The sequence below is a fragment of the Pseudophryne corroboree genome, chromosome 7 (assembly GCF_028390025.1).
Source record: "Pseudophryne corroboree isolate aPseCor3 chromosome 7, aPseCor3.hap2, whole genome shotgun sequence".
Taxonomy (NCBI): domain Eukaryota; kingdom Metazoa; phylum Chordata; class Amphibia; order Anura; family Myobatrachidae; genus Pseudophryne; species Pseudophryne corroboree.
Window position 1 is genome coordinate 235,924,581 of NC_086450.1, and position 8,050 is coordinate 235,932,630.

An 8,050-nucleotide genomic window follows, 5' to 3' on the forward strand; every position below is an offset into this window, starting at 1 on the left:
CTGATTCACAGGGCCCGTCGGGGTCTCAAAAACGTCCCTTAACACAAGACACTATTACCGACACGGACTCTGATTCCAGTGTCGACTATGACGAAGTAAAATTGCACCCTAGGGTGACTAAACCATTCAGTGTATGATTGTGGCAATTAGGGATGTCTTGCATATTGAGGATGAACCCTCGGTCCCCGACACAAGGGTACACATGTTTAAGGAAAAGAAACAGATTATTAATTTTCCCACATCTCATGAATTAAATGAATTCTTTATAAAAGCTTGGGAGACTCCGGAGAAGAGGCTGCAGATCCCCAAAAGAATTTATATGGCATACCCCTTCCCTAAACAGGACAGGGAGATTTGGGAATCACCTCCCACTGTGGACAAGGCCCTGACGCGCTTGTCCAAGAAGGTGGCGCTACCGTCTCCTGACACAGCTGCCCTTAAGGACCCTGCAGATCGCAGGCAAGAAACTACCTTAAAGTGTATTTATTCTCATACGGGTGCTGTACTACGACCGACGATTGCGTCGGCATGGGTGTGTAGCGCAGTTGCAGCTTGGGTACATGAGCTGACAGATAATTTTGATAATATGGATAAGGATACTATATTCTTAACTATAGCCCATATAAAAGACGCAGTCTTATTTATGAGGGACATTGAGACATTGGATTGCTGGCTTCTAGGGCCAATGCCATGTCGATCTCAGCGAGACGATCCTTATGGACTCGCCAATGGACGGGTGATGCGGATTCCAAAAAGCATATGGAAGTACTACCCTATAATGGTGATGTATTGTTTGGGGATGGGCTGACGGACCTGGTTTCCACAGCTACAGCAGGTAAATCAAATTTTTTACCATATATTCCCCAACAGCAAAAGAAAATGCCACCCTATCAGATGCAGTCCTTTCGGTCGCACAAGTCCAGAAGAGGTCGGGGATCCTCCTTCCTTGCCAGAGGTAAGGGCAGAGGCAAAAGAGCACCTGCTTTGGCAGGCGCCCAGGAACAAAAGTCCTCCCCGGCTACTCCAAAACCCACAGCATGACGCCGGGACTCCCCTGAGGGAGTCCGCACCGGTGGGCGCACGTCTTCGACTTTTCAGCCAGGTCTGGGTCAGCTCAGACCTGAATCCCTGGGTGTTAGAAAAAGTTTCCCAGGGTTACAAACTGGAATTCCCCCGCGCGCCGATTTTTCAAGTCCGCCCTACCAGTTTCCACGTCGGAACGGGATGTAGTGTTAGCTGCAATTCAAACGCTGTGTATACAGCAAGTGATAATCAGGGTTCCCATGAACCAGCAGGGAAGAGGTTACTACTCAACCCTCTTTGTGGTCCCGAAACCGGACGGTGGTCAGACCTATCTTGAATCTGAAATCCCTAAACCTGTGCATAAAAAGATTCAAATTCAAAATGGAATCGCTCAGAGCGATAATAGCCAATATGGAGGAGGGGGAGTTTATGGTGTCTCTGGACATAAAGGATGCGTACCTTCATGTCCCCATATATCCCCCCATCAAGAATTCCTGAGATTCGCTGTACAGGATTGTCATTACCAATTTCAGACGTTGCCGTTTGGACTTTCCACGGCCCCGAGGATTTTCACCAAGATAATGGCGGAAATGATGGTGGTCCTGCGCAAGCATGGAGTCACAATTATCCCATACTTGGACGATCTCCTGATAAAAGCGAGATCAAGGGAGAAATTGCTGAGCAGTGTGGCGCTCTCTCTGAGAGTGCTCCAGCAACATGGTTGGATTCTAAATCTACCGAAGTCACAGTTGATTCCAACAACTCGATTACCGTTCCTAGGTATGATACTGGATACGGAACAAATGAAGGTCTTCCTTCCAATGGAGAAAGCCCAGGACATCCAGAACATGATCAGAGACCTGCTGGAACCGAAAAGGGTGTCTGTTCACCAGTGCACTCGAGTTCTGGGAAAGATGGTGGCGGCCTACGAGGCCATTCCATTCGGAAGGTTCCATGCAAGGACTTTTCAATGGGACCTTCTGGACAAGTGGTCCGGGTCCCATCTACACTTACATCGAAAAATAACTCTGTCCCCAGGGGCCAGGGTGTCTCTCCTGTGGTGGTTCCAAAGTGCTCACCTACTGGAGGGTCGCAGATTCGAATTCAGGATTGGATCCTGGTTACCACGGACGCGAGCCTCCAAGGATGGGGAGCAGTCACACAAGGAAGAAATTTTCAGGGACTTTGGTCAGACCAGGAGTCATGTATACACATCAATGTGTTGGAACTCAGGGCCATATACAACGGCCTTCGACAAGCGGAGAGTCTTCTTCGAAACCTACCGGTCCTGATTCAGTCAGACAATGTCACAGCAGTGGCTCATGTGAACCGCCAAGGCGGGACAAGAAGCAGAGTCGCGATGGCGGAAGCCACCAGGATTCTTCGCTGGGCGGAAAATACGTGATCGCTCTGTTGGCTGTCTTCATTCCGGGAGTGGACAACTGGGAAGCAGACTTCCTCAGCAGACACGATCTCCATCCAGGAGAGTGGGGACTTCATCAAGAAGTCTTTGCAGACATAATCCGTCTTTGGGGAACTCCTCAAATAGACATGATGGCATCACGCCTCAACAAGAAACTTCGGAGGTATTGTGCCAGGTCTCGGGACCCTCAGGCAGTAGCAGTAGGTGCTCTGATAACACCGTGGGTGTTCAAGTTGGTCTACGTGTTTCCTCCTCTTCCTCTCATCACAAAAGTGTTGAGGATCATAAGACGAAGAAGAGTACAGACGATACTCGTTGTCCCAGACTGGCCTCGAAGGGCCTGGTACTCAGATCTACAAGAGATGCTCACGGGAGATCCCTGGCCTCTTCCGCTGAGGGAAGACCTGTTGCAACAGGGGCCCTGTGTATTTCAAGACTTACCGCGGTTACGTTTGACGGCATGGCGGTTGAACGCCGAATTCTAGCAAAAAAGGGGATTCCGGAAGAGGTCATCCCTACTTTAATAAAGGCTAGGAAGGAGGTGACGGTTAAGCATTATCACCGTATCTGGCGAAAGTATGTGTCTTGGTGTGAGACCAAGAATGCACCTACGGAAGATTTTCATCTGGGTCGTTTTCTCCACTTCCTACAGACAGGAGTGGATATGGGCCTGAAATTAGGCTTTGTTAAGGTTCAGATTTCGGCCCTCTCGATTTTCTTTCAGAAGAAATTGGCTTCTCTTCCAGAAGTCCAGACGTTTGTAAAGGGAGTGCTGCACATCCAGCCCCCTTTTGTGCCTCCAGTGGCACCATGGGACCTCAACGTAGTGTTGCAGTTCCTAAAATCACACTGGTTTGAACCGCTTAACAAGGTTGAGTTGAAATTTCTTACTTGGAAGGTGGTCATGTTGTTGGTTTTGGCATCGACAAGGCGAGTATCAGAATTGGCGGCTTTGTCACACAAAAGCCCCTACTTGATTTTTCATGTGGATCGAGCTGAATTGAGGACACGTCCGCAATTTTTGCCTAAGGTGGTTTCTTCGTTCCATGTGAATCAACCTATTGTGGTGCCTGTGGCTACAAGTGACCTGGAGGATTCCAGATCCCTGGACGTAGTCAGGGCCTTAAAGATTTATGTAGCCAGGACGGCAAGAATTAGGAAAACAGAGGCCCTGTTTGTCCTGTATGCGGCCAATAAGATTGGCGCACCTGCTTCGAAGCAGACTATTGCTCGCTGGATCTCTAATACGATTCAGCAGGCTCACTCTACGGCTGGATTGCCGGTGCCAAATTTGGTTAAAGCCCATTCCACTAGGAAGGTGGGCTTTTCTTGGGCGGCTGCCCGAGGCGTCTCGGCATTACAACTTTGCCGAGCGGCGACTTGATCGGGGTCAAACACTTTTGCTAAATTCTACAAGTTTGATACCCTGGCTGAGGAGGACCTAGCGTTTGCTCAGTCGGTGCTGCAGAGTCATACGCACTCTCCCGCCCGATTGGATGCTTTGGTATAAACCCCATGGTCCTTACGGAGTCCCCAGCATCCTCTAGGACGTAAGAGAAAATAAGATTTTAAACCTACCGGTAAATCTATTTCTCCTAGTCCATAGAGGATGCTGGGCGCCCGTCCCAGTGCGGAAACTCTGCAAGACTTGTATATAGTTGTTGATTACATAAGGGTTATGTTACAGTTGGAATCGGTCTTGGACCGTTGCTATTTTTTGTTCATACGGTTAATTGGTTATGTATGATCCAGGTTACATGGTATGATTGGTGTGGGCTGGTATGAATCTTGCCCTTGGATTTCTAAATCCTGCCTTGTAGTGTCCATCTCCTCTGGGCACAGTTCTCTAACTGAGGTCTGGAGGAGGGGCATAGAGGGAGGAGCCAGTGCACACCCATAGTCAAAGTTATTTTAGGTGCCCTATCTCCTGCGGAGCCCGTCTATACCCCATGGTCCTTACAGAGTCCCCAGCATCCTCTACGGACTAGGAGAAATAGATTTACCGGTAGGTTTAAAATCTTATTATTATTATTATTATTATTATTATTATTATTATTATTATTTTTCGTTGACGTCCTAAGTGGATGCTGGGCCTCCGTAAGGACCATGGGGAATAGTGGCTCCGCAGGAGACTGGGCACAACTAAAGAAAGCTTTAGGACTACCTGGTGTGCACTGGCTCCTCCCACTATGACCCTCCTCCAGACCTCAGTTAGAATCTTGTGCCCGGCTGAGCTGGATGCACACTAGGGGCTCTCCTGAACTCCTAGAAAGTATATTTAGGTTTTTTATTTTACAGTGAGATCTGCTGGCAACAGACTCACTGCAGCGAGGGACTAAGGGGAGAAGAAGCGAACCTACCTAACAGGTGGTAGTTTGGGCTTCTTAGGCTACTGGACACCATTAGCTCCAGAGGGATCGACCGCAGGACCTGACCTTGGTGTTCGTTCCCGGAGCCGCGCCGCCAGCCCCCTTACAGAGCCAGAAGCAAGAAGTGTTCCGGAAAATCGGCGGCAGAAGACTTCTGTCTTCAACAAGGTAGCGCACAGCACTGCAGCTGTGCGCCATTGCTCCTCATGCACACCTCACACTCCGGTCACTGATGGGTGCAGGCGCTGGGGGGGGGGGGCGCCCTGAGGGCAATATAAGACACCTTGGCTGGCAAATCATCACAATATATAGTCCCAGGGCTATATATGTGATAAATTACCCCTGCCAGAATCCATAAAAAAGCGGGAGAATAGTCACCCGAAAAAGGGGCGGGGCTTCTCCCTCAGCACACTGGCGCCAGGAGCGGTCCTTGGTGCGGGCAAGCAGTGCCTTTGCCCAGGGCGCTGCGGCCTGGGGGCGCGGCCGCAGTCACCCCGGAGGCACCGCCGCCTGCCCGCACTCCGCTCCCCGCTCCACGGCTGCAGCAGACGCCGTGGGCTGTGTGGGCGTCCGCTGCAGCCGGCTCCAGGCACAGACACTAGAGGTCGTTATTGACCTCTAGTGTCTGTGCGGCGCTATGGGAGAGACGTCATTGACGTCTCTCCCATAGAGAGGAGCGGGCGGCCAGACTGACGGAGCAGCAGCAGCAGAAGAAGCAGGAGCGGGGCAGTGGTAAGTATTGTTTTTATTATTTTGTGTGTATGTGTGTGTTTGTAAGCGGGGGCACAGCGACAGGGGGCAAATAAAGAGGGGGCACAACAACTGGGGGCAAATAAAGAGGAGGCACAAATACTGGGGGCAAATAAAGAGAGGGCACAACTACTGGGGGCAAATAAAGAGGAGGCACAAATACTGGGGACACAACTACTGGGGGCAAATAAAGAGGAGGTGCAAATAAAGAGGGGGCACAACTACTGGGGGCAAATAAAGAGGAGGCACAAATACTGGGGGCAAATAAAGAGGGGGCAAATCAACTGGGGGGCACAGCTACTGTGAGCATAACTGGCCACGCCCCTCCCCTATGAAGCCACGCCCCCGCACACTAACTGTTTTGCCACGGAGAGGGGGGGGGGCGCCAGTGGAAACTCTCGCACTGGGCGCCACAAGGGGTAGAACCGGCCCTGACTGGCGCCATTTTTTCTTCACAGTGCAGCTGGAAGACAGCTCCCCAGGCTCTCCCCTGTAGTTTTCAGGCTCAAAGGGTTAAAAAGAGAGGGGGGGGGCACTAAATTTAGGCGCAATATATGTATACAAGCAGCTATTGGGGGGAAAATCACTCAGTTATAGTGTTAATCCCTGCATTATATAGCGCTCTGGTGTGTGCTGGCATACTCTCTCTCTGTCTCCCCAAAGGACTTTGTGGGGTCCTGTCCTCAGTCAGAGCATTCCCTGTGTGTGTGCGGTGTGTCGGTACGGCTGTGTCGACATGTTGGATGAGGAAGGTTACGTGGAGGCGGAGCAGAGGCCGATAAATGGGATGTCGCCCCCTGTGGGGCCGACACCAGAGTGGATGGATAGGTGGAAGGTATTAACCGACAATGTCAACTCCTTACATAAAAGGCTGGATGACGTAACAGCTGTGGGTCAGCCGGCTTCTCAGCCCGCGCCTGCCCAGGCGTCTTAAAGGCCATCAGGGGCTCAAAAAACGCCCGTTACCTCAGATGGCAGACACAGATGTCGACACAGAGTCTGACTCCAGTGTCGACGAGGTTGAGATATATACACAATCCACTAGGAACATCCGTTACATGATCTCGGCAATGAAAAATGTGTTACACATTTCTGACATGAACCCAAGTACCATATAAAAGGGGTTTTATTTTTGGGGAGAAAAAGCAGCCAGTGTTTTGTTCCCCCATCAGATGAGTGAATGAAGTGTGTAAAGAAGCGTGGGTTCCCCCGATAAGAAACTGGTAATTTCTAAAAAGTTACTGATGGCGTACCTTTTACCGCCAGAGGATAGGTCACGTTGGGAGATATCCCCCAGGGTGGATAAGGCGCTCACACGTTTGTCAAAAAAGGTGGCACTGCCGTCTTAGGATACGGCCACCTTGAAGGAGCCTGCTGATAAAAAGCAGGAGGCTATCCTGAAGTCTGTATATACACACTCAGGTTCTATACTGAGACCTGCAATTGCCTCAGCATAAATAGTGCTGCTGCAGCGTGGTCTGATACCCTGTCAGATAATATTAATACCCTAGACAGGGATAATATTTTGCTAACATAGAGCAGATTAAAGATGTCGTCTTATATATGAGGGATGCACAGAGGGATATTTGCCGGCTGGCATCCAGAATTAATGCAATGTCCATTCTGCCAGGAGGGTATTAGAAACCCGGCAGTGGACAGGTGATGCTGCCTTTAAAAGGCACATGGAGATTCTGCCTTATAAGGGTGAGGAATTGTTTGGGGATGGTCTCTGGGACCTCGTATCCACAGCAACAGCTGGGAAGAAAATTTTTTACCTCAGGTTTCCTCACAGCCTAAGAAAGCACCGTATTTTCAGGTACAGTCCTTTCGGCTTCAGAAAAGCAAGCGGGTCAAAGGCGCTTCCTTTCTGCACAGAGACAAGGGAAGAAGGAAAAAGCTGCACCAGGCAGCCAGTTCCCAGGATCAAAAAATCTTCCCCCGCTTCCTCTGAGTCCACCGCATGACGCTGGGGCTCCACAGGTGGAGACAGGTGCGGTGGGGGCGCGTCTCGGGAACTTCAGGGACCAGTGGGCTTGCCCACAGGTGGATCCCTAGGTTCTGCAAGTAGTATCACAGGGATACAGGCTGGAGTTCGAGGCGACTCCCCCTCGCCGTTACCTCACATCAGCCTTGCCTGCTGCCCTCGGAGAAAGGTAGTACTGGCGGCAATTCACAAGCTGTACTTCCAGCAGGTGAAATCAAGGTACCCCTCCTTCAACAGGGCCGGGGTTACTATTCCAAAATGTTGTGGTACCGAAACCAGACGGTTCGGTGAGACCCATTCTAAAATTGAAATCCTTGAACACTTTTATACGAAGGTTCAAGTTCAAAATGGAATCGCTCAGGGCGATTATTGCAAGCCTGGAGAATTTCATGGTATCACTGGACATCAAGGATGCTTACCTGCATGTCCCTATTTACCCTCTTCACCAGGAGTACCTCAAAATTGTGGTACAGGATTGTCATTACCAATTCCAGACGTTGC